At 47.7% G+C, this 22,658-nt stretch overlaps 1 non-coding gene across 1 annotated transcript; it reads right to left on the bottom strand.

The window, feature by feature from the left end:
• Positions 1 to 6,733: 6,733 nt before the first annotated feature.
• On the bottom strand, positions 6,734 to 6,806 carry TRNAW-CCA. The gene has a single exon. It is a non-coding gene; the product is annotated as a tRNA-Trp (tRNA).
• Positions 6,807 to 22,658: the final 15,852 nt, after the last annotated feature.

Raw genomic sequence — 22,658 nt, 5'->3', positions numbered from 1 at the left:
TAATATTTATTTATTTGGTTGCACCAGGTCTTAGTTGGGGCAGGTGGGCTCCTTAGTTGCAGCTCGTGGGCTCCTTAGTTGTGGCATGCGAACTCTTAGTTGCAGCATGCATGTGGGATCTAGGTCCCTGACCAGGGATCAAACCCTGGCCCCCTGTATTGGGACTGTGGAGTGCACTGCACCACCAGGTAAGTCCCGAGGCCTGTCTTAAGGGGCTTTACAGGTACTTGTTGGGTGACTTGGGGCTCTTTCAGATGTAAGTACAGACGCTGATTCTTGGTGACAAGCAAAAAAGTGGGAGTGGATTTCTTGGAGGGTATAGGGTAGCTCATAGAAGGGATGGAAAAACTAAACCACCAGACCTCCCGACAGCCCATAGCACTAGAGAGCAAGAAGGAAGGAAGAGACAGACCCCATGGGGCACTGCCATCCAGTGAATCACTTCAACCACCCTCCATCCTTATAGCCCTGCACCTGAGACTCCAATTTCCAGCTCAACCAATTACTGGCTGTATCACTTGGACATGTTACTTAACCTGTTTGAGATTCCTGGTTGGCAGAATGGGGCTAACAATTAAACCTGCCTCCTAGAGACATGGGGGGACTGGATAACTCAGTACATGAAGGCACTTAGGAAGGGGCCTGGCACCTAGCAAATACTTCATAGATGCTAGCTAATTAAAAAAAAAAGTACCAAGAGACAAAGTTCAATTGGCCTAGCTAGGTTGTATGCAACTCCTGGGGGTGGGCGGAGCCTCTTGACTGACAGTCCCATGAAGACCCATGTGCCGAGGGGGAGGGGTAGCTCTTCAAGGAACGTGGAAGGAACATGGAGAGGCTCATACAGAGGAAGGGGAAATGCATGCCGGGCAGGCGAGAACCCTAAGTCCTCTCTATAACTTCTCAACACCCCAGAACTGGGCATGCCCACCCCCATATCTCCTGGTCTGATCCTTGGTGGGGCCATAGCCAGCAAGGAGGAGGAAGCAAGGGAGGTAGATCCAACAACATCCAAACAACCTTACCTCCAAACTTAGAACCAAAGCACCGCATGACTCTTAAAAATATTGCTTCAGGCCAAAGTCAGATGCCAAAAGGTCTTCATCCAGTTCCTGTGCAATTATTCATTGCCCTTCTGCTGCCGCAGGCTAACCGTGATTAATTCCTGTGGCAGCCCTAGGAATCACTCCTAATGAATTTCTAATGAACTCATCTGGTGTTAATGCAGTGTGTAATTCCGCAGGACACTCATTATAATTTAGCCTTATTAAGTTATTGGGAACTACTATTGCTCTACGCTCATAAGCAGGAGAAAAAGTAATTATCCGGAGTAGGCAGTTAAATTATGAAAAGGATTGGACATTCAGAGGAGGCCAGGAAGTGGCCACTCCTATTTTTTTCTCCTTGGGGTGTACTGCTCTACAGAGAGGAATGGGCTGTATGGGTCCTTGAGCTAAGACGTGAGTGCCCTTCCTGACTTTATATTCTGAAATGTCAGAGCTGTGCAGGCTGCAGCCTGCATGGTGGGATTTTAAGGACCATCCAAAGGGGCCTTGCCCCCACATGGTCTGTTCCACTTGCCTACTGCTTGGGTCTGAAATTCCATCATAGGGATGGATTCCTTTGCATCAGAGGCCCTGCTGCAGGTTGAAAGATGACCTATGGCACACCTCAGAGTTCACAAGGCAGTCACAGGTAAGTTATCTCATCTGATCATCACAGCATTCCAATTATTGTCATTATACCTCCTTGACAAATAAGAGACTGAGGTTCACAGAGGTGACACGACTTGCCCAAGGTCGCTGGGTGCCAGAGCTGGGAACAGAACCCATGTCTCCCACCCCCAGGTGAGTTAGCTCTTCAGCTCACCTCTCATTTACTGCCTGGCATGCTTTTCCTGCACATGACTCATACTGCCACCTAGTTCAGACCTTCCTTGAGGTGGGAGCTGTTTCTGTGATCCCCTTCACCTATTTGACTGGCCTTGGTTCAGAGGATGGGCTGCAAGACTCCCTTGGTAAGGGTAGGTCAGGGCTCCTGAAGACACCTGGAAGATTCCATCCTGCACAAGCTGATTTCATGTCTCCTTTCCCCACTTCTTCCTGAAATTTTCTCTTTATTCTCACTTTCTTACAACCAACTTCATACTTTTGGCTAAAATGTAGATTAAAGTCTTTTTTAGGTTTGAAATCATTTTCTCCTGCTGATAAAAGTAACATATGCTTTTTGCATAAAATTCTAAAAAATGAAGAAAAGCCTAAAAACCTATAAGGATCATCTGTAATCCCATCACTCAGATATAACTATTGTTTACAAGTTGGTGTATGTATCCTTCCAGACCTTATTGGCACACGTAAATATACAATGCCAACCTTTTACCCAAAATGAGATTGTATCATATGTGCTATTTTAGAACTTGCATTTCCTTAAACTTAGAATTAGGAAATTTCTGTAGAGACACAGATGTAGAGAACAAACGTATGGGGGGAAAGCTGGGGTGGTGGTGGTGGTAGGATGAATTGGGAGATTGGGATTGACATATATACACTAATGTATAAAATAGATAACTAATAAGAACCTGCCGTATAAAAAAATAAATAAAATTCAAAAAAAAAAGAAATAGGAAATTTCTGGAAGACGAATTTACATTATCAGATGATAAATAAAAACTAATGTAACAAAAATATCCTTGGTAGGACTTCCCTGGTGGTCCAGTGGTTAAGACGCTGCACTTCCACTGCAGGGGGTGAGGGTTCAATCCCTGGTCAGGGAAGTTCCACGTGCCGCGAGGTGTGGCCAAAAAAAAAAAAAAAAAAAATTCCTTGGTAACTCCTCTGGGTTATGGGAAGATACAAGAAGGGGGATTGAGAGAATAAAGTCCAAATAACCTCGTATGCAAGACAGAAAGGAAATTTGCTTATTGCTACCTTATCTTCCAAAACGTCATTTAGGGACTTCCCTGGTGGTCCAGTGGTTAGGACTCCGCACTTTCACTGCTGAGGGGCCCGGGTTTGATCCCTCATCGGGGAACTAAGATCCCACAAGCCATAGCGCAGCCCAAAAAAAAAGAAACCAAACATCTTGTTTCTCAGTCTGATGCAGGAGTTTGGCATGAGAAGACCAGTGGATGGAAGATGAAGGCCTAAGTGCAGAGTCACTTGGCACTGGGGGTCAGGGTGAGTGGACAGGGCTGTGGAGTGCAGAGATGAACCCAGGGGCCCGACATGGCCCTTGCCCACCTCCCCGGCCTCATTTTCTGTCGCACGCTGACTCTCTGCTGCAGACTCATGGTCACTGGAATCTCCCACACTCACTATGCTGTTTTGCACCTCCGTGCCTTTGCATACACTTGTCTCTCTACCTAGAGTGCCCCCTGCCATAAATGGTGAAAATTCACTTTCGTGCAATGTCTAGGTCAAGTGTTTGCCTATGAGGAAAGCCAGAAGAGGCCCCTGGAGGTCAAGCTAGCTTAGGCTTCCTCACAGCATAGGTTTTGTGTCAGTGTAGAAGGAAATGCTGGGCAGGTGCGGCGAGGTTTTCTTTCCCCTTTGAGGGTGGAAGCGAACTTCTCACAGCCTTCCTTGGTGCTGTGTTGAGTTCAGCCACCATGACTATGGAGCTGCACATCCAGGTCACACTGGAATTGTCCTCCTGCCTCCTGGGCCATGTTCTGGTCTGCAAGTCCCTCTTTCCTATCTCTATCCAGAACTTTCTGTCAGTCCCAGGTGAGGTGCTGTTGGCCTCTGCCAGTGGCTTCTCACTACAGCCAAGGAGCCCCTCAGAGCTGTATGTTTGTTACAGCTATTCAGACGTGGGCAGGAATAGGTAAATTCACGTTGACATTAACGTGACCAGTGTTTGTCTCTGTGCTTCTCTGTATAAAAATGCACATGGCCCAGGTGTGTTTGTCTGCGGTACTGTACACAGGAATTGCATGCATGTGTAACAAAGTATGTGTAGGTCCCCCTGTATCTGTATGTAGAAGGATATATGCTTCCTTTGTGTATGGGTGTGTATCACTGTGTATACGTGTGGAGTATTATTATGTGCTTGTATATACATGCAAAGCAGAGTGCACATGTGCTCAGCTTTGGACCTGTTTGTTCACAGGTATGTGAGAGTGTTTATTTACTGAAGGGAGGGTAGATATTAGTGGGATGCCTTAGACTTCAAGCAAAAACAAACAACCCTCCCCAAACAATAAATACGTTTTATCTCTCATGATTGGAATTCCAGAGGTGGGGAGGGAGGACTCTCAAGTTGACTGATTGCCTCGATCAATAATGTCTTTAAGGGCCTGTCCACATCTCCACTTTGCTTAATTCTGCATCCTCATGGTCACAAAACGACTGTAGCGTTTCCATATCCCACACTCAGACATTAAGAATCCAGCGACTGATAAACGCATATCTGTTTCTAGGGTGACTTTCCTAAGAATGAGGAAGTTTTCCCAGAAGCCCAATCCTACCTCCCCCCGTGTCTCATTGGCTAGAACTAAATGTTGCCAAAGCTAAACCCATCTTGGAGGGGATGAGACCACCAAGTTTGGTTTAGACTCATCAGGATCCCTCTCCTGGAACTGAGGATGGTATCAGCCTTTCAAAGCACAAGGCTGCCTGGAGGAAGGGTAGTCTAGTACAGGGAATCGCCTGGTGTTCCTGTGGTTAGGACTCTGGCCTTTCACTGCTGAGGGTCTGGGTTCTATCCCTCGTTGGGGAATCCTGCAAGCTGCGTGGCATGACCAAAAAAAAGGAAGTGCCTAGTACAAAGGTATGTGCATGTACGCACACATGTCACACATGTTTGTGTACATGGGTTTGTATGCATGAACATAAGTGAGTATGTAATATGTATGGGTGTTTCAATGACCTATTGTTGCATAACAAACTACTGCAAAACATAATGCCTTAAGACAACTATTTAAAGTTTTATTTATTATTTCCCATCATTCTGTGGGTCAGAAATTTGGGCAGGGTGTGGCTGGGTGGTCATTTGCACCAAATGGCATCATCGGTGGTCACTCACAAAGCTACATTCCACTAGTAGCTAGGCTGAGCTAGAAGGTCTAAGAAGGCTTCCCTCCTGTTTCTGACATGTTAGTGCACATCAGCATGGCTCCTCTCTCTCTGTATATGAATAGCTTGGGCTTCCTCACAGCATGGTAGTCTCAGAATGGTTGCAATTCTTTCGTGGCAGCTGACTTCCAACAAGGAGGAAGTAAAAGCTGCCAGTGCTCTTAAAGCCTGGATTCAGAAATCTCAGAACGTTGCTTCTTCCACAAACATTCAAGAGGAAGGGAATAGAATTTACCTTCTGATAGGTAAGGCAGCATGCACGTGCAGAGAAGAAAAGAATTAATGGCAGCCATCTTTAGAAATGATCTACCACAGCAGGAGTATGTCTTGAATATGAGGGTGAGTGTATCTGAGTGTGTGCAGTTTGTGTGTGTGTGTTTTAAGGATTGTGGGTTATGTGTAGGTGGCAGTGTGTATGTAAGTGTGCAGGTGTGTATATAAGTGTCAGTTTACACATGCATGCCTGTTTATGTGCATATATGCACAGGCAGGTGGGTAAGTATGCGTGGAGAAAAGTGCATATACACACAAGGAAGTGTGCACATGTGTGCAGGTATAAGCGTCCGCCTGAGCCAGGGGCCTGCGTATGTGTGCATACATAGAGTGAAAGTTGATGGGGTGGACCTGCCGGGGCTGTGGCCTTCCTGAGACTGCAAATCCTGGCCAGGGGTAACAATCTAATCTTTACTGGGAACTTGTCCTTGACTGGAGGGCCTTGGGTTCTGAGCCAGGCAGAAGACTCAGGCCTTATCATAAACTAAAACCACACTGCTGGCAGTGGAGGAGGAGACCTGCCACATTTTTTGATTCCCGAGAGCCTGCCGTTTTCTACTTGGGACACCACTGGTCTCCAACAGCCAATAGGAAAGCTTAGCTGCCATACTGCCTCCCTCCGTGATCCCCACCCCAGCCCCACCCATGGGGCTGTAAACCTCAGGACCGGACTTCAGAGAGACCAGGAAGCGGAGCTCAAGGCTGCTGGCAGGGCGAGGCCTCCTACCCCAGGTAGGCCCTGAGCCCTTGGCTTCTCTTTCACTCTCTACAGCGCATTTCCCGGTAAAGACAGTATGGCGGGGGCAGGAAGCAGGGAGGGAAAGGCCTGACACTGCGACTCCCCTATGGAATTTCATTCTATCTCCACAGTGAGCTCTGAAGCAAGGACTTTGTGGGTCTTTTTATAGATGAGGGAAAGAATGCTTGGAAAGGGAGAGAGACTTCCCCACAGTCACACCCCTTATAAAGAGCAGAGGTGGGATTTGAACTCCATTCGGCCCGATTCCAGAGTTCACACTCTGTCAGACAGGAACACAGATATCCAAACATCTTGAAGGAGAGAAATAACTCCTCAACCTGCAAAACATGAAAGCACAGTTCAGGCTCAAATTCGGCTAGAATTATTTTTTTTACTGCCCACAGATCATCTCTCAACATTGATTAAAGCCATTCAGGGGTTACCCATTGCTATGAGGATAACGTTTAAAGCCAGTCTCCTTATTGCAGCTTACAAAGCCCCAGATGGTCTGGCCGCTGCCCACCACCCTTGTCTTCTTTGCTTCGGCCACCCGGGCCTTGTCTTTATTCCTTAAATCTACTTATATATATATATGCCCCTCTCTTTTTAATTTTTTGGCCATGCCACGCAGCATGTGGGATCTTAGTTCCCCAACCAGGGATCGAACCTGTGCCCCCTGCTTTGGAAGCATGGAGTCTTAACCACTGGACCACCAGGGAAGCCCCATATATATGCCCCTCTCTGCCTCAGGCCTTTGCACCTGCTTGGCCTGCTCTCAGCTTAAATGTCACTTCCTCTCCTAAGGAAAGGTTCATTATGTTTAGGCGTGATGATGGTGTTGTGATTATATTTTTCTTTTTAAAGAGTCCTTATCTTTTAGAGATACATATTTACAGATGAAATAATAAGAGGCCTGGGATTTTCTTTCAAAATAACTGGGTGGAGGTGAAGTGAGGGAGTGGGTGTGGTGCAGAGGCAAAACAAGATTAGCCATGTTGTTCATTGTGGGAGCTGGGTGATGGGTGCATATGGGGTTCATGATAATATATTCTCTATTTCTGTATGTGTTTGCATTCTTTCATAAGAGATTATAAGAGCTTGTTCAAGAATAAATGGGAAAAACAAGTCACTTCCTCAGAAAAGCCTTTCCAACCCAGAGGCTAGGTCAGGTCCCCTTTTCTGTGCTGCCATGTGACCTCTCCTTCACCACACTTATGCTGAGTGTAATGACATTGTTGGCTAGTTGCGTGTTCACAGTACCTCTCTGCCCCCCACACAGCAGAAGGTAGTTATGTCTGCCTAAATCCTGCTTCTGTCCCAGAGCTCATTTGGTGAATAAATCAATGACAAGTGAATGAATGAATGAGTTCAGAGACAGTTCACCATGTGAGCTGGTCTAGAAAAGGCAACTTCCTAAAGAGAGAGAAGAGGAGAAAGGAGGGGGATAGAAAGGGGAGAAGCATCCCAGCTGGATTCTCTCCATCCCAAATATATTACATTATATCATGTCCTATTATGTTGTATTACATAATTTTTTCTTTGGTCACCATTTCCTTTCATTAAAGAGAGGGGGTTTTTTTTCTTATTTTTTATGGCTGCCTTGGGTCTTCGTTGCTGCACGCGGGCTTTCTCTAGTGACGGTGAGCGGGAGCTACTCTTCGTTGTGGTGCGCAGGCTTCTCATCGCGGTGGCTTCTGTTGTTGCGGAGCACGGGCTCCAGGTGCACGGGCTTCAGTAGTTGTGGCGCGCGGGCTCTAGAGCACAGGCTCAGTAGTTATGGCGCACGCTTAGTTGCTGTGCGGCATGTGGGATCTTCCCGGACCAGGCCTCAAACCCGTGTCCCCTGCATTGGCAGGTGGACTCCCAACCACTGTGCCACCAGGGAAGTCCCTAAAGAGAGTTTTAAAATTAATTTTCAAAACAGGTAACACATGCACGTTTCAATATTCAAGAGTAACAAAAGGGGCTGCAAAGAAAATCTCCCTAGGGAATTCCCTGGTGGTCCAGTGGTTAGGACTCTGCGCTTTCACTGCCGAAGGCCCAGATTCAATCCCTGGTTGGGGAACTAAGACCCCACAAGCCATGCAGCAAAGCCAAAAGAAAAAAGAAAATCTCCCCTCACACCCAGGTCTCCTGCCACCCTGATCCACCCCACCCCGGGTAAACAAAATGATCAGTTTTGTATGTGTCCTTCAGAGCAATCTGATGCATATATACACAAATATGTATACATTTTTATGTGTATATATATTCCCCCCTTTGTCATGCTTTGATTTTTTATTTAATACAGCTTAAAGAGTGTTCCATGTTGGTACCAAAGACGTCCTCATTCTTTCTTACAGCTGCCTAGTGTTTCATTCTGTGACTCCACCATATTTGACCAGTCACCTACTGAAGGGGCGTTTATGTTACTTCCAACTATTGTAATCACAAACAAAGCTGCAGTGGGAAATGTTGTGCATTATTTTACTGTTGTCTGTAGGATTAAGTCTCCTGAAGTAGAACGGCTGGGACAGAGTATGTGCTAGATCCTGGCAGAGCCGCCTCCCAACACGTTAGAGACTGCCTCCCCCTCCCCCCACCCCTGGGCTGGTTTGAAGGGAGCTCAGGTGTAGCCAGGCCAGGAGGAAGGGTGGAGCCATTCTCAAGGGAAGCCCATGGCAGGAAAACACAGATGAGGCACGTGGGGACTGTCCTGCGACATCGGCTGGTAACACAGACCTCTCCCCCAAGTAAGGGTGCAAGCAGAGGGGGCCTCTGCCCACCACAACAGGAAGAGCTGGGGCCTGAGAGTTTGAGGATTCTGGGCCCAGGTCTGCCACCTCAGCTTGACAGGTGGCCTTCAGCAGGCCACTTTCATAATGATAATGGCTCTCTCCAGGCACAGTGCTAAGCACTTTGCATGTGTCACCTCCCACAGCCTTAAAAGGCTGGAACGTCTGCAGCCTGAGCTCAGAGAGGTTAGGGAACCCACTTAAGGTGGTCCAGCTCTTAAGTGACAGAGTGCGGATATAAAGCCAGACTCAACACTGTGTTTCACGGCCTTGGATTAACCCTCAGCGAGGTAAGGCAGCGAGACCCTGACTAAGCCTCTTCCAGCTCAGAAAGTCACGTGGCCTGTGACTATACAGGGAGGGGTTCAATCAGAGAGGAGCTAACTGCAGGTGGGGGTGGAGATATGGAGCCCCCTCCACAGAGACGGCCAGGTCCAGCCCCACTTCTTGCAGGAAGACCTGAATGGGAGAGAGAGAGGGAGAGGGAGAGAGGCCCCAGCAGGCGTACACGCAGCAGAGCCCAGCACCGCCCTGCCCGCCTCTGGCCGCCAGTGCACAGGGATGCGGTGGCCTGGAACGCCCTCTGGTGGCGCGCTCCGCAGCCTGGCCTGGGAAGGCTGGGCCCAGGGGAGGAGGGGCCACCTACTTTCCACCACGACTGTCTGTGGGCCCAAGCGGGCCCGCGGCTTCTCCCGGGGGTGGGTACTTCCGTGGAGGGAAGCCAGCTTAATAATAGTAACAATGAGTCGCCCTCAAAAAGGGTCACAAAGAGACTGATAAAAGGAGGGAAAGGATTCTTGAAGCCATGGAGTCATCATTAGAGTCATGGAAAGATGTCCAAGTCCCCCAAGTGTCCTCCCCACTGTGACCAGACACATCCTTGCATTTGCCTCTGTTGACATCTTTGCACCTTTTCAGGGCTGTCCTGTTTGCGCCTGCTGCCCCACCACCATGGGCTGAGCCGTCCCTGCCTATGAGCCTCACTGCACACAAGGCCACAAAGCCTGTGATGAGATGCAGAGCCATAGCAAGGACAGGGACTCTTGAGGCTATCGAATTGTTCATTCGTTTGTCTATTCGATAAATATTTATGGAGCTCTACTATGTGCTGGCCACATGGGCCCTGGGGATGCAGAAATTAATGACAGGCAAGGAATTGAGATTCCAGGTGAGGCAGGCAAGAAAGAAACAAGGTAAGACGTGTGGTCAAAAGTGCCTTGAAAACTACACAACAGGCGGAGGTGCCGGAGTTTGAGGAGACTGTTTTCAGACGGGGTGGGCAGGAAGGCCTGTCAGGTAAGGGACACCTTAATGCTGAGGACACAGGACTGGGGAGAGCAGGCAGGGGAAACTTCAGGTAAAAGATGGGGGCTGGGGACCACATACGCTTGAAGGTGTGCCCGGGGTTTGGATTTGATTCTGGGGTCCGAGGAAGTTACTGGAGTGCTTTGAGCCAGGATGGCGTGATCTGACTTGCAATCTTAGTAGGTCATTCCATCTGCTTCTTGGAGCACAAACGACAGGAAGGGTGAGGGTGGAAGCAGGGAGGCAGCCACGGGGAGACTCCAGGCCTCCGGATACAGAGGGATGGTTGCCGAACCAGGGCGGGGAGGGGTCAGGTTCTGATGAACCTGAGAGGCCGGCTGGACAGGACCGGCTGGTGGGCTGTCTGTGGTGGGGAGGGGATGGTGGAGACCAGGCTGGTGCCTCCCTGTCCCCCCACCTCCACCCCTTACAGCCTGGGGATGGGGCCACTGAGTCATCTCCCTCAGGTCACTTAGTGGAGGGGCAAAGGACCCTAGACTCCATTGCCAGAGGCCCCCAGGGCTGTAGCTTGGTGTGTTCAGAGGCTTGGGACCTGGGGCCAGAGGGGCTCTCTCCCTCTCTCCCTTCCCTCTCCAGCTCTTGCACACACACACACACACACACACACACACACACACACACGCAGTTTACTGCAGCCTTATGGGAAGGAAGCCTCCAGCAGAGACAAAGGGTCTCCAGGGACAGAGCCAGAGGAGCTGACTGTGGAGTTGTGCAAGGAGGGGAGGCAGCCTCTGCTGCCTTTCACATTCCACCTCCTGCTCTTGCTGTCTCCACACCACCCTCTCGGCTCCTGCAGCATTTCCCCCAAGACCCAGGATTCTCAGCTGGAGGCAGTTTTGTCTCCTTGGGCAATATCTGGAAACATTTTTGGTTATCATAATTGAAGAGGGTCGGCCTCTAGTGGGTGGAGGCCAGGGATGCTGCTAAATATCCTTCGAGGCACAGGATGGCCCACCCGCAACAAAAGAATGATCTGGCCCCAAATGTCAACAGTGCTGAGGCTGAGAGCCTGGAAGAGACTGTCCTCTTGATCGCAGTCACATTCTCATCACACTGCCATTTACCAGGCTATCTCTCTGTGACCACATGGTGCCTGCGTTATCTCTTGCAGCCTCTCGCTACACTGGAAGGTAGGAAGCCACTGAGGCTGGAGCTAAGGGAATGTGGCCATGAGTGGGGGACAGGGGAGAGAGATGGGCTAGATGGCCCAGGGCCCTCTAGGTAAGGTTTGGGATTTTATTCCAAGTCAACTAGGAAGGCTTCCAAGGTTCTAATATGCATTTTCAAAAGATCACAGTAGCCCCAAAGCAGCTCTTCTCCCTCCCCCAAATGACAGATTCAGGATATATTTCCGAGGATGAATCAAAACAACTTGCCAGCGTATTGGGCATGGGGGAAGGGATGGGAGGAGACCTAGAGGGCTTCTAGATTTGGAGCCTATGCAACCAGTTACGTGGAAACTGTTCTCAGTTGAAAGGGCTCAGTTTAGGGGTCAAACAGGCCCAGATTTCAATCCTCAACCTCTTCAAGCCTCAGTTTTCTGTTCTGAAAAATGGGAGCAAATGACAGGTGCACATAACGGGTATTAATTATAGCTTGTCCTTTGACCAAAGAGTTTACAGATATCTAGAAAAATAGTATTCTGTTTGAGGCCACATTGCTAGACTAAGCAACTCTAAGTTTTATCAGACAGAAAAACAAGGAAACAAAGAAAGGGGTTCTGGAGGCTGACCTAACACCCAGTTCAAGTCTGGGCTCTGAACCTCACCTTCTTACCGGTAAAGTAGGAATATGTCATCTTGTTACCCCAAAACTGGGTTCGCCTCTCAGTGGGTGTTGAGCCAAAAGAAACAACCAAGCCAAAGAAAGGAAGAAGGAAGGATTTATCACTTACAACAAGTAAGGAGAACACTGGGGATTTTTCCCAAAGCAGTGTCTCCCCAACAGCAAAATTGGGGAAGTTTTAAGCTAAAGGTACATGCATATTTATGAAGGGGCCTGGGCAGTCCAAACTTTAGTTGATTGAAGTCAGAAGGGTCAACATCACCATTCCATCTTCCACCTGGGTGGGGGCCTTAGTTCCTGCAGAACGCAAAAACATAATCAGATTGTTAGTATACCCCTTGAGGAGGAACTGGGACTGTTTTATCACTGAACTATATTGTTTCATGGCTGCTTTTCCTTTGTTCTGCATTCCGTCACCTCCCTTAAGGTCACTGATTGCTGAGACCTGTTCAAGGGCAAGCTTTGTGCCCCAGGCTTAGATCACAAAATGATTTAGGCCAAAAATGGCTTCTTTTATGTCAAGAAAGCCATGCCCGGTTCTCCTTATCCGGGACCCCTTACCCTATCTGCCTACAATTTCTATCTCCTGAGCCTGAGCTGATTGAATGAGATTTGCATGTTGAGCAGCTAACACAGTGCCTGTCACATAATTGCACTCAGGAAATGAGGGGAGTGTGGGACGCAACAAGACACCATCCTGACCTCTAAGCCCCCATCTTCTGCTGGGGACACGGACCAGCTACAACATGGAGAATGACATCAACTATGTAGTAGTTTCATCTGTGGTCTGACATCATCCCCCGCCCCCCCACAGCCATGCTGAAGTTTGTCAGTGTTTTGCAGATGAGAAACAGCTCCAGAAAAGTGAAGGAATCAGCCCCAAAGCCCACATTACAAAGCCTGGGGTTACAAACTGATTTAGTGCAGCCTGCTAGGTTAGGAACACTTTCTGTGTTTTTAAGTGAAAGAACAAAATATATAAAAAGAAAATTTTCTTGACACCTGAGAATTATAAGAAATTCACACCAGCTGCCATAAACAAAGTCTTATGGGAACACAGCCCCGCTCATTAGTTTACCATCCTCCACGGTTGCTTTTGCTACAAGGGCAGAGTAGAATAGTTGTGACAGAGAACGCCTGGTCTAGAAAGCCTAAACTATTTATCATCTGGCCCTTCTTAGAAAAAGTATGCTGACCTCTGCTGGGAAGCACAGCTGCACTGCAACTGTTCTGCCCCCAAGGATGCAGAAAGGATAAATACCATCCGAGATAACCCAGGGGCCACCTGAAGGCTGCGAGGAGGGAAGAGTTTCAAATCCGGAGAAGGTAGGTCATTGCAGGGACTGCCCCAACCTGGAGGGACCTTGGAGAAGTTGAGTCCAGCGTCCTCTTTATTTATTTTTTATAAATTTATTTTATTTATTTATTTTTGGCTGAGTTGGGTTTTTGTTGCTGCGCGCGGGCTTTCTCTAGTTGCAGCGAGCAGGGGCTGCTCTTCGTTGCGGTGCGCGAGCTTCTCATTGTGGTGGCTTCTCTTGTTATGGAGCACGGGCTCTAGGTGCGCGGGCTTCAGTAGTTGTGGCACAGGGGCTCAGCAGTTGTGGCTCACGGGCTTAGTTGCTCCGCGGCACGTGGGACCTGGGACCAGGGCTCGACCCCGTGTGCCCCTGCATTGGCAGGCGGATTCTTAACCACTGCGCCACCAGGGAAGTCCCAGCGTCCTCTTTTAACATGAGAAAAGCTTAGGCCCAGAGACTGGAGGCAACCTGCCCAAGGCCACTCAGCATGTGGCCAACAGCCAGGTTGGGGGCTGCCTCCCTCGGGGAGGAGTGGGCCAGCGGGCCGGCATGCGGGCGCCTCGGCCCCTGGGGCCTGTAAGGTTCAGTTGGGCCAGGACCGGGGCTGCAGCGGGGGTTGGCGGAGGCCCTTAGCTGGCGGGGAAGGGGAGGTGCCTGCGTCTCGGCCTCCGCCCCCCGCTCTCCGCGTGGTGCCGCACGCGACTTCTGACCCGCCTCTGCTGCCGCCCAGTTCTAAGGCGAGTCCCACACCTGAGCCAGGATATTCGTCCAGGCTTTTCTTTTTTTTTTTGCTCCCCGATTTTGCAAAGCAGGGAAGACACACCCAGCTGCCTAGGGCTCTGAAAGCAGCATCTGATCCGCGCCTGGTTGGGGATCTCCTGGCTGATAAGGAATCGGGAGGAGCCGCCGGAGGGCAGCCGTGGGGTGCGCGGTGGCTCCATACGCGCGGCTGGAATCCGAGACCCGCCCCAGCCTGTTTTCCTCCGGGGTGAACTGGGAGGGCCGCCCCGGAGGAATTCAGAAGCTCCTTCCTCTGGCTTCCTGGCGAAATAATAGAAGTAATAGCAAACATTTATTAAAGGTGTGGCTCAGAATAGGAGCTGTGAGAGTAACCATTTGTGGAACTGTTACATCCTTCCCCACCAGGAGCCCGAGCTTCCCTCGGCGTCTATCCTCCATCACCGAGACCCTGATTCCCACAAGCCCGGGCACAGCTAATCTGACTCCCGTTCTGCGACCACCCTGCCATGGTGCTGTCAGGAGCCCACAGTCCTCATCAGAAAACTGCTGATTCTCAGCCTCTTCTCTGCACGTTCTCTTCCCCTTCCTGGCCTGAAACCTGCCCTCCCCTGCCCACCACCCCAGGACCCTGTTCCCTTACTGTCCCCTCAAGGGAAGCTGTTAATTTTCCCAGGTACTCCCGGTAGATCAGGGTCTAGGGGGTAAGGTCACTCCCTTGCTTTCTCCTTGTGGAGCTTTGCAACCCATTTCTCCTCCCCTCTCCTTCCACATTGCTTCCTGTGGACTTATTACTGCCAGTCTAGACAGCCCACAACCCCTCTTGCTACTCTTTTCTACAAGCTTCTCACAGTCAGCTCTTACTGGTCAGACATCTTCTCCTTTAATCCTGTTGTTACCCGAAAACTGGGTTCGCCTTTTGGTGGGGGTCAGAAAAAGATACAACCAAGCCAAAGATCGAGAAAAGGAAAGATTTATTACTCGCAGCAAGTAATAACACTTGGGGATCTTCCCTAAAATAGTGTCTCCCCCAAACAGCAAACTTGGGGAAATTTTAAGCTAAGGGTACATGCATATTCATGAAGGGGCCTGAGCAGAGGAGAATTCAGCATAGAATTGGGGCCATGATGGATAAGAGTCCAGGTTTTAGTTGATTGAAGTCCTGTGGGTCAACATCATCATTCTGTCCTTCACCTGGGTGCGGGCCTCAGTTCCTGCAGAACTCAAGGACTGTATTAAATTGTTATGTATATCCCTTGAGGAGGAACTAGGACACTGTTTTTTCACTGAACTATTGTTTCTTCTTTGCTTTTCCTTTGTTCCTGCATTCCCTCGCTTCCCTTAAGATCACTGATTACTGAGACCTGTTCAAGGGCAAGCTTTGTGGCCAGGCATAGATTACAAAATGGCTTAGGCCAAAAATGGCTTCTTTTATGTCAAGAAAGCCATGCCTGGTTCTCTTTCTCCGGGTTCCCCCTACCCTATCTGCTTACATCGCTATGGTGACCTACAAGGCCCAATGATCTGGGCCCCATGACCTCTTGTCTTAGTCTGTTAGGGCTGCTGTAACCAAATACTACAGACTGACTACTGGCTTATAAACAACAGAAATTTATTTCTTATAGTTCTGGAGGCTGAAAGTCAGAGGTCAGGGTGCCACCGTGGGGGACAAGGAACTCTCTGGAGCCTCCCTTATAAGGGCACTAATCCCATGAGAGCCCTTCTGACCTGATCACCTCTCAAAGGCCCCACCTCCTAATGAAACCATGGAACTCAGATTGGGACTTGAATCCACGGTCTTTTTTTTTTTTTTTTTTTTGTGGTACGCGGGCCTCTCACTGTTGTGGCCTCTTCCATTGTGGAGCACAGACTCCGGACGCACAGGCTCAGCGGTCATGGCTCACGGGCCTAGCCGCTCCGCGGCATGTGGGATCCTCCCGGACCGGGGCACAAACCTGTGTCCCCTGCATCAGCAGGTGGACCCTCAACCACTGCACCACCAGGGAAGCCCAAGCCCATGGTCTTTTAATCCCACAGTCTATTAATTGAGATCACACACCTGGCCTCAGGACTTAATGAAGCTCAGGTTCTTGATATCTCATCACAGAAAGAATTCAGTGAGGGAACGGGTGATAGATAAGAAGTGGACTTATTTAGGGAGAAACACACTCCACAGACAGAGTGTGGGCCATCTCAGAAGACAAGAGAGGCCTCAGGGTATGGGGTTGTCAGTTTTTGTAGGGGTGAGTAATTTCATAGGCTAATGAGTGGGAGGATTATTCCAACTATCAATATTTTGGGGAAGGGATGGGGATTTCCAGGAATTGGGGCCACCACCCAATTTTTTACCATCTGTGGTCGGCCTTGGGACTGTCATGGTGCCTGTGGGTGTGTCATTTAGAGTACTGATGTGTTACAGTGAGCCTGTAATAAGGCTCAAGGTCTGCTAGAAGTTGACTCATCCGCCATCTTGGACCTAGTTCGTTCTAACCAGTTTTTGTCATGTCCTATGGCTATGTCATTCTTTTAAAGGTTGTGCCCTGCCCCCTTCCCTCCTGTTTCACTAATACCTTCACCTTGGGTGATTTTAACATATAAATTTGGGGAGAACACAAACGTTCAGACCATAGACCTTTTCTGATTCATCTCCTACTACTCCAGTCAGCCACACTGGCCTTCCCCATTTCCTCCACATGCTTGCACTCCCACCACAGGACCATTGCATTGGTGGTCCTTGCTTCCTGGGAAGCTCACTCCCTCACTTCCCATATTTGTTTCAGTCACCTTCTCAGTGCCCACAGGAGGCACTTTTCCTCATTATTTTAGTCTCCTTAGGGGCCGGAGGCTGTGCTGTTGAAGAGGGAAGGAATTTGTATCTGTATTGCCCTGTGATCTATACTCTGCATCTGGGACAGTGCCTAACACACAGGAAGCACTTCAGTAGTAGTTTCAGAATAAATGAAACCAGATTCTCCACAGCCTTTAGGGGCTTTGCCCTAGCAGTTCCATTCCTCCAGCTCTTTGCAGTTGAAAAGTCAAGGTGGGACTTCCCTGGTGGTGCAGTGGTTAAGAATCTGCCTGCCAATGCAGGGGACATGGGTTTGAGCCCTGGTCCAGGAAGATCCCACATGCCGCGGAACAACAAAGCCCCTGCACCACAATTATTGAGCCTGTGCTCTAGAGCCTGCAAGCCACAACTACTGAGCCCACATGCTGCAACTGCTGAAGCCCATGGGCCTAGAGCCTATGCTCCACAACAAGAGAAGCCACCGCGATGAGAAGCCTGTGCACCACAACGAAGAGTAGCCCCTGCTCGCCTCAACTAGAGAAAGCCTGCGTGCAGCAACGAAGATCCAATGCAGCCAAAAAATGAATAAATTAAAGAAAAGAAGGAGAAAAAGAAAAGTCAAGGGTCCCTTCCCTGTGCTGCAGCCCCCAGCATCTCTCACGTTTTCCTGATAACTCTTATCATCACCTGATAAATTTAGTGTGTGTCTCCCCTACCTGGTAGTAAAGTTGACTGTCTCCTCTTCCTAGTATCTCCTAGTAGGCATACAATAGGCTCTCAGTAAGTACCAACTAGATCAGAATTTCTCCACTGCCACACTATTGACGTTTTGGGTTGGAAAATTCTTTGTTGTGGGGATTATCTTGTGCATTTGGGGTATTTAGCAGCATCCCTGGCCTCTACCCACTCAATACCAATAGCACACCTCCCCCTCCCCACCAGTTATGACACCCAAAAATGTCTCCAGGTATTGACAGATGTTCACCAAAGGGCAAAATCACCCCTGGTTGAGAACCACTTAATTAGTTGAATGAATGGATGAATGAGTGAATGAATGCGCTCAATTCTGAGCTCTACCTTGAGCTCTTTTTTCTACTCCCTAGCTTAAAAAGTGCTTTCCTGCAGAAAGATCCCCAGCTCCATTGAGAGAGAGCACAGAAAAGGCCTGGCCATTCCTTTCCTCCCAAAACAAATGTCCCAAAGCCTTACACCCTGTTCTGGAGGCTGGAAGTCAGAGATCAAGGTGCCACCATGGCGGACAAGGATCTCTCTGGAGCCTCCTTTATAAGGGCTCTAATGTCCTCCAACCAACCACCCCCGCACCATTCCCCCCAGTTTTATAGGTTTATAATTATTCAATACCTAGAGGTGTGTGTGTGTCTCTCCAGGGTAGGGGTGAGGATGGAAGATGGAACCATCCCCTCCCTTACCCAGTCGTTTCCAGGTTAACACTGGCATTACTACACTTCTCCCCTACCCTCCAACCCAGCCCTGAATGCTGAAGAAGGAGGAAAAATGTCCATGAATTTTAATTGTTTCTCTTTCTTAAAACTTTAATTTCTATTTTATATTGAGTATAGTTGATTTACAATATTGTGTTAGTTTCAGGTGTACAGCAAAGTGATTCAGTTTTTTATATATATATATATACATATATACACACACATATATATACATACATACACACACACACACACACATATATCCATTCTTTTTTCAGATTCTTTTCCCACACAGGTTATTACAGAATATTGAGTAGAGTTCCCTGTGCTATACAGTAGGTCCTTGTTGATTATTTGTTTTATATATAATAGTGTGTATATGTTAATCCCATATTTATCCTTCCTCCACCACCTTTTCCCTTTGGTAACCATAAGTTTGTTTTCGAAGTCTGTGAGTCTGTTTCTGTTTTGTTAATAAGTTCATTTGTATCATTTCTTTTTAGATTCTGCATATAAGCGATATCATACAATATTTCTCTTTCTCTGTTTGACTTATTTCACTCAGTATGACAATCTCTGTGTCCACCCATGTTGCTGCAAATGGCATTATTTCATTCTTTTTAATGGCTGAGTAATATTCCATTGTATATATGTACCACATCTTTTTTTTTTCTTAATTAATTAATTTGTTTATTTTTGGCTGCATTGGGTCTTTGTTGCTGTGCATGGGCTTTCTCTAGTTGCAGCGAGTGGGGGCTGCTCTTTGTTGTGGTGCATGGGCTTCTCATTGTGGTGGCTTCTCTTGTGGAGCATGGACTCTAGGTGTGTGGACTTCAGTAGTTGTGGCTCGTGGGCTCAGTAGTTGTGGCTCGTGGGTTCTGGAGTGCAGGCTCAGTAGTTGTGGCATACGGGCTTAGTTGCTCTGTGGCATCTGGGATCTCCCCAGACCAGGGCTCGAACCCATGTCCCCTGCATTGGCAGGCAGATTCTTAACCACTGTGCCACCAGGGAAGTCTCGTTTGTGGATTTTTTGATGATAAGCCATTTTGACTGGAGTGAGGTGGTATCTCATTGTAGTTTTGATTTGCATTTCTCTAATAATTAGTGATGTTGAACATCTTTTCATGTGCCTTTTGGCCACGTGTATGTCTTTTTTGGAGAAATGTCTATTTAGGTCTTCTGCCCGTTTTGGGGTTGGGTTGTTTGATGATTGGTTTTAATGATATTAAGCCGCATGAGCTGTTTGTAAATTTTGGAGACTAATCCCTTGTCAGTAACATCATTTGCAAAAATTTTCTCCCAATCTGTGATTGTCTTTTCATTTTGTTTACGGTTTCCTTTGCTGTGCAAAAGCTTTTAAGTTTCATTAGGTCCCATTTGTTTATTTTTGTTATTTTCATTACTCTAGGAGGTGGACCCATAAAGATATGTCAGAGAGTGTTCTGCCTATGTTTTCCTCTGAGTTTTATAGTATCTGGTCTTACATTTAGATCCTTAATCCATTTTGAGTTTATTTTTGCGTATGGTGTTAGAGAATGTTCTAACTTCATTCTTTTACATGCAGCTGTCCAGTTTTCCTAGCACCATTTATTGAAGAGACTGTCATTTCTTCATTGTATATTCTTGCCTCCTTTGTCATAGATTAATTGGCCATAGGTGCGTGGGTTTATTTCTGGGGTTTCTATCCTGTTCCATTGATCTATATTTCTGTTTTTGTGCCAACACCATACTGTTTTGATGACTGCAGTTTTGTAGTATAGTCTGAAGTCAGGAAGCCTGCTCCTCCAGCACCATTTTTCTTTCTCAGGATTGCTTTGGCTATTTGAGGTCTTTTGTGTTTCCATACAAATTTAAAAATTTTTTTGTTTTGGTTCTGTGAAAAATGCCATTGGTAATTTGATAGGGATTGCATTGAATCTTTAGATTGCCTTGGGTAGTATAGTCATTTTCACAGTATTGATTCTTGCAATTCAAGAACATGGTATATCTCTCCATCTGTTTGTGCCATCTTTGATTTCTTTCATCAGTGTCTTATAGTTTTCTGAGTACAGGTCTTTTGCCTCCTTAGGTAGGTTTATTCCTAGGTATTTTATTCTTTTTGTTGCAGTGGTGAATGGGATTGGTTCCTTAACTTCTCTTTCTGATCTTTCATTGTTAGTGTATAGTAATGCAAGAGATTTCTGTGCATTAACTTTATATCCTGCAACTTTACCAGATTCACTGATGAGCTCTAGTAGTTGTCTGGTAGTATCTTTAGGATCTTCTGTGTATAGTATCATGTCATCTGCAAACAGTGACAGTTTTACTTTTTCTTCTCCAGTTTGGATTCCTTTTATTTCTTTTTCTTCTCTGATTATCATAACTAGGACTTCCAAAACTATGTTGAATAAAGGTGGTGAGAGTGAACATCCTTTTCTTGTCCCTGGTCTTAAAGGAAATGCTTTCAGCTTTTCACCACTGAGAATGATGTTAGCTGTGGGTTTGTCATATATGGCCTTTATTATGTTGAGGTAGGTTCCCTCCATGCCCACTTTCTAGAGAGTTTTTATCATAAATGGGTGTTGAATTTTGTCAAAGCTTTTTCTGCGTCTATTGAGATGATCATATGGTGTTTATCCTTCAGTTTGTTGATGTGGTGCATCACACTGATTGATTTGCAGATATTGAAAAATCCTTGCGTCCCTGGGATAAATCCCACCTGATCATGGTGTATGAATAAGGTCCATGAATTTTTAAATCAACTCTTTCTTCCCAAATAACTTCTAGCAGCCACAGCCCAAAGAATCATCCATTCATATATTTATTCAACTAACCTTTATGAAGCATCCCCATGTACCAGGGACTGTGTCAAATGCTTTATACATTAATTATATATTTTATATCCTTTTAATCTTCACAACTCTATGAGATCATGTTATTACCCATTGTACTGATGAGGAAAAATTTTTTTAATTTTTTAAAATTTATTTATTTATTTATTTTGGCTGTGCCTGGTCTTAGTTATGGCACGTGGGATCTTTTGTTGTGGCACACGGACTTCTTAATTGCAGCATGCGGACTTCTTAGTTGCAGCTTGTGGACTCTTAGTTGCAGCATGCATGTGGGATCTTGTTCCCTGACCAGGGATTGAACCCAGGCCCCCTGCATTGGGAGCGTGAGTCTTCCCCACTGGACCACCAGGGAAGTCCTCAGATGAAGAAGTTGAGGCACAGGGTAAGAAGGTCTGGAGTCAGTTCTCTGCAAAATCTTAAGACCAGTAGGCCTGAAATCCAGGCCAGTAAGTGCAGGCACGCTCTAGACAGAGTCTCTTGGACGCCCTTAGGCATCTCATACTCAGCAGGTCTAAGGAACTTGTCTCTCATCCTCCCAACCCCCACCCTGATTCTCCTGTCATCCTAGTCAGTAACAGGCCATGTCCCTGCCTCTCACTCCTGGATCAAATCAATCACCCTAGTCCTCCTTATCTTTGGAAACTCCACCACCAAACCCACCTCCAGGCATCTACCCCCAGCCCATCACATCCTTCTTCCAGAGTCAAGCTTTCTAAATGCAAATCTTCATGATACATGTAATATCCTACAGTGGTTCCCCATTGTCTTGCGGGTAAAGTCCACACTCCAGCTACTTCTTGATTCTCCAGTTCCACCTGCCTCCTCCAGTAAAAGCTCCCGCCCAGCTTTTACTGGAATTGGGGCTCTCTTATACCTCTGGGCTTCTGTGTGGGCTGCTCCTAGCTCCTCTCCGCTTGGACAATGCTTAATTGGCCTACAAGACTCAGCTCGGCCTTCTCTGTCCCCTAGGACTAGGTGATGCCATGACACCCAATGCTCATCCCTACCCTGTTGGAATTGCTATCTGTCTTTCCTGCCCCCCAAGTAGAATGGTAGCTGCACAAGTGCTGGAATCCCACTGGTCTCGTAAGCAAGGGCCTGGCAGACACAGCAGGCACGCAATATTACATTTGTTGTCTGAGTGAATGAATAGATGAACAAGTGTGTTGCAGGAAGAGGGACCCCTTCCAGGGCCTGAGAGTGGGCCTAACACTTGGAAATGAATTGTCCGAGGAGATACACGTGCTGACAAAGCAAGACGCTTTATTGGGAAGGGGGCCTGGGTGGAGAGCAGCAGGGTAAGGAAACGCAGGAGGACTGCTCTGCCATGTGGCTTGCAGTCTCAGGTTTTATGGTGATGGGGTTAGTTTCCGGCTTGTCTCTGTCCAGTCACTCTGACTCGGGGTCCTTCCTGGTGGTGCGCACATCACTCAGCCAAGATGGATTCCAGCGAGAAGGATTCTGGGTGGTTGGTAGGGCATATGGACTGGAGTCTCCTCTCTCCTTTTGACCTTTCCCAAATTCTTCTGGTTGGTGGTAGCTTGTTAGTTCCGCATTCCGTACCAGGACTGCCTGTTTAACATAACTCA

Source organism: Monodon monoceros, unplaced genomic scaffold (genome assembly GCF_005190385.1).
Source record: "Monodon monoceros isolate NGI ecotype Baffin Bay Population unplaced genomic scaffold, NGI_Narwhal_1 Super_Scaffold_12, whole genome shotgun sequence".
In the NCBI taxonomy this organism is placed as follows: Eukaryota; Metazoa; Chordata; class Mammalia; order Artiodactyla; family Monodontidae; genus Monodon; species Monodon monoceros.
This window is presented reverse-complemented; position numbering and strand designations above follow the sequence as displayed.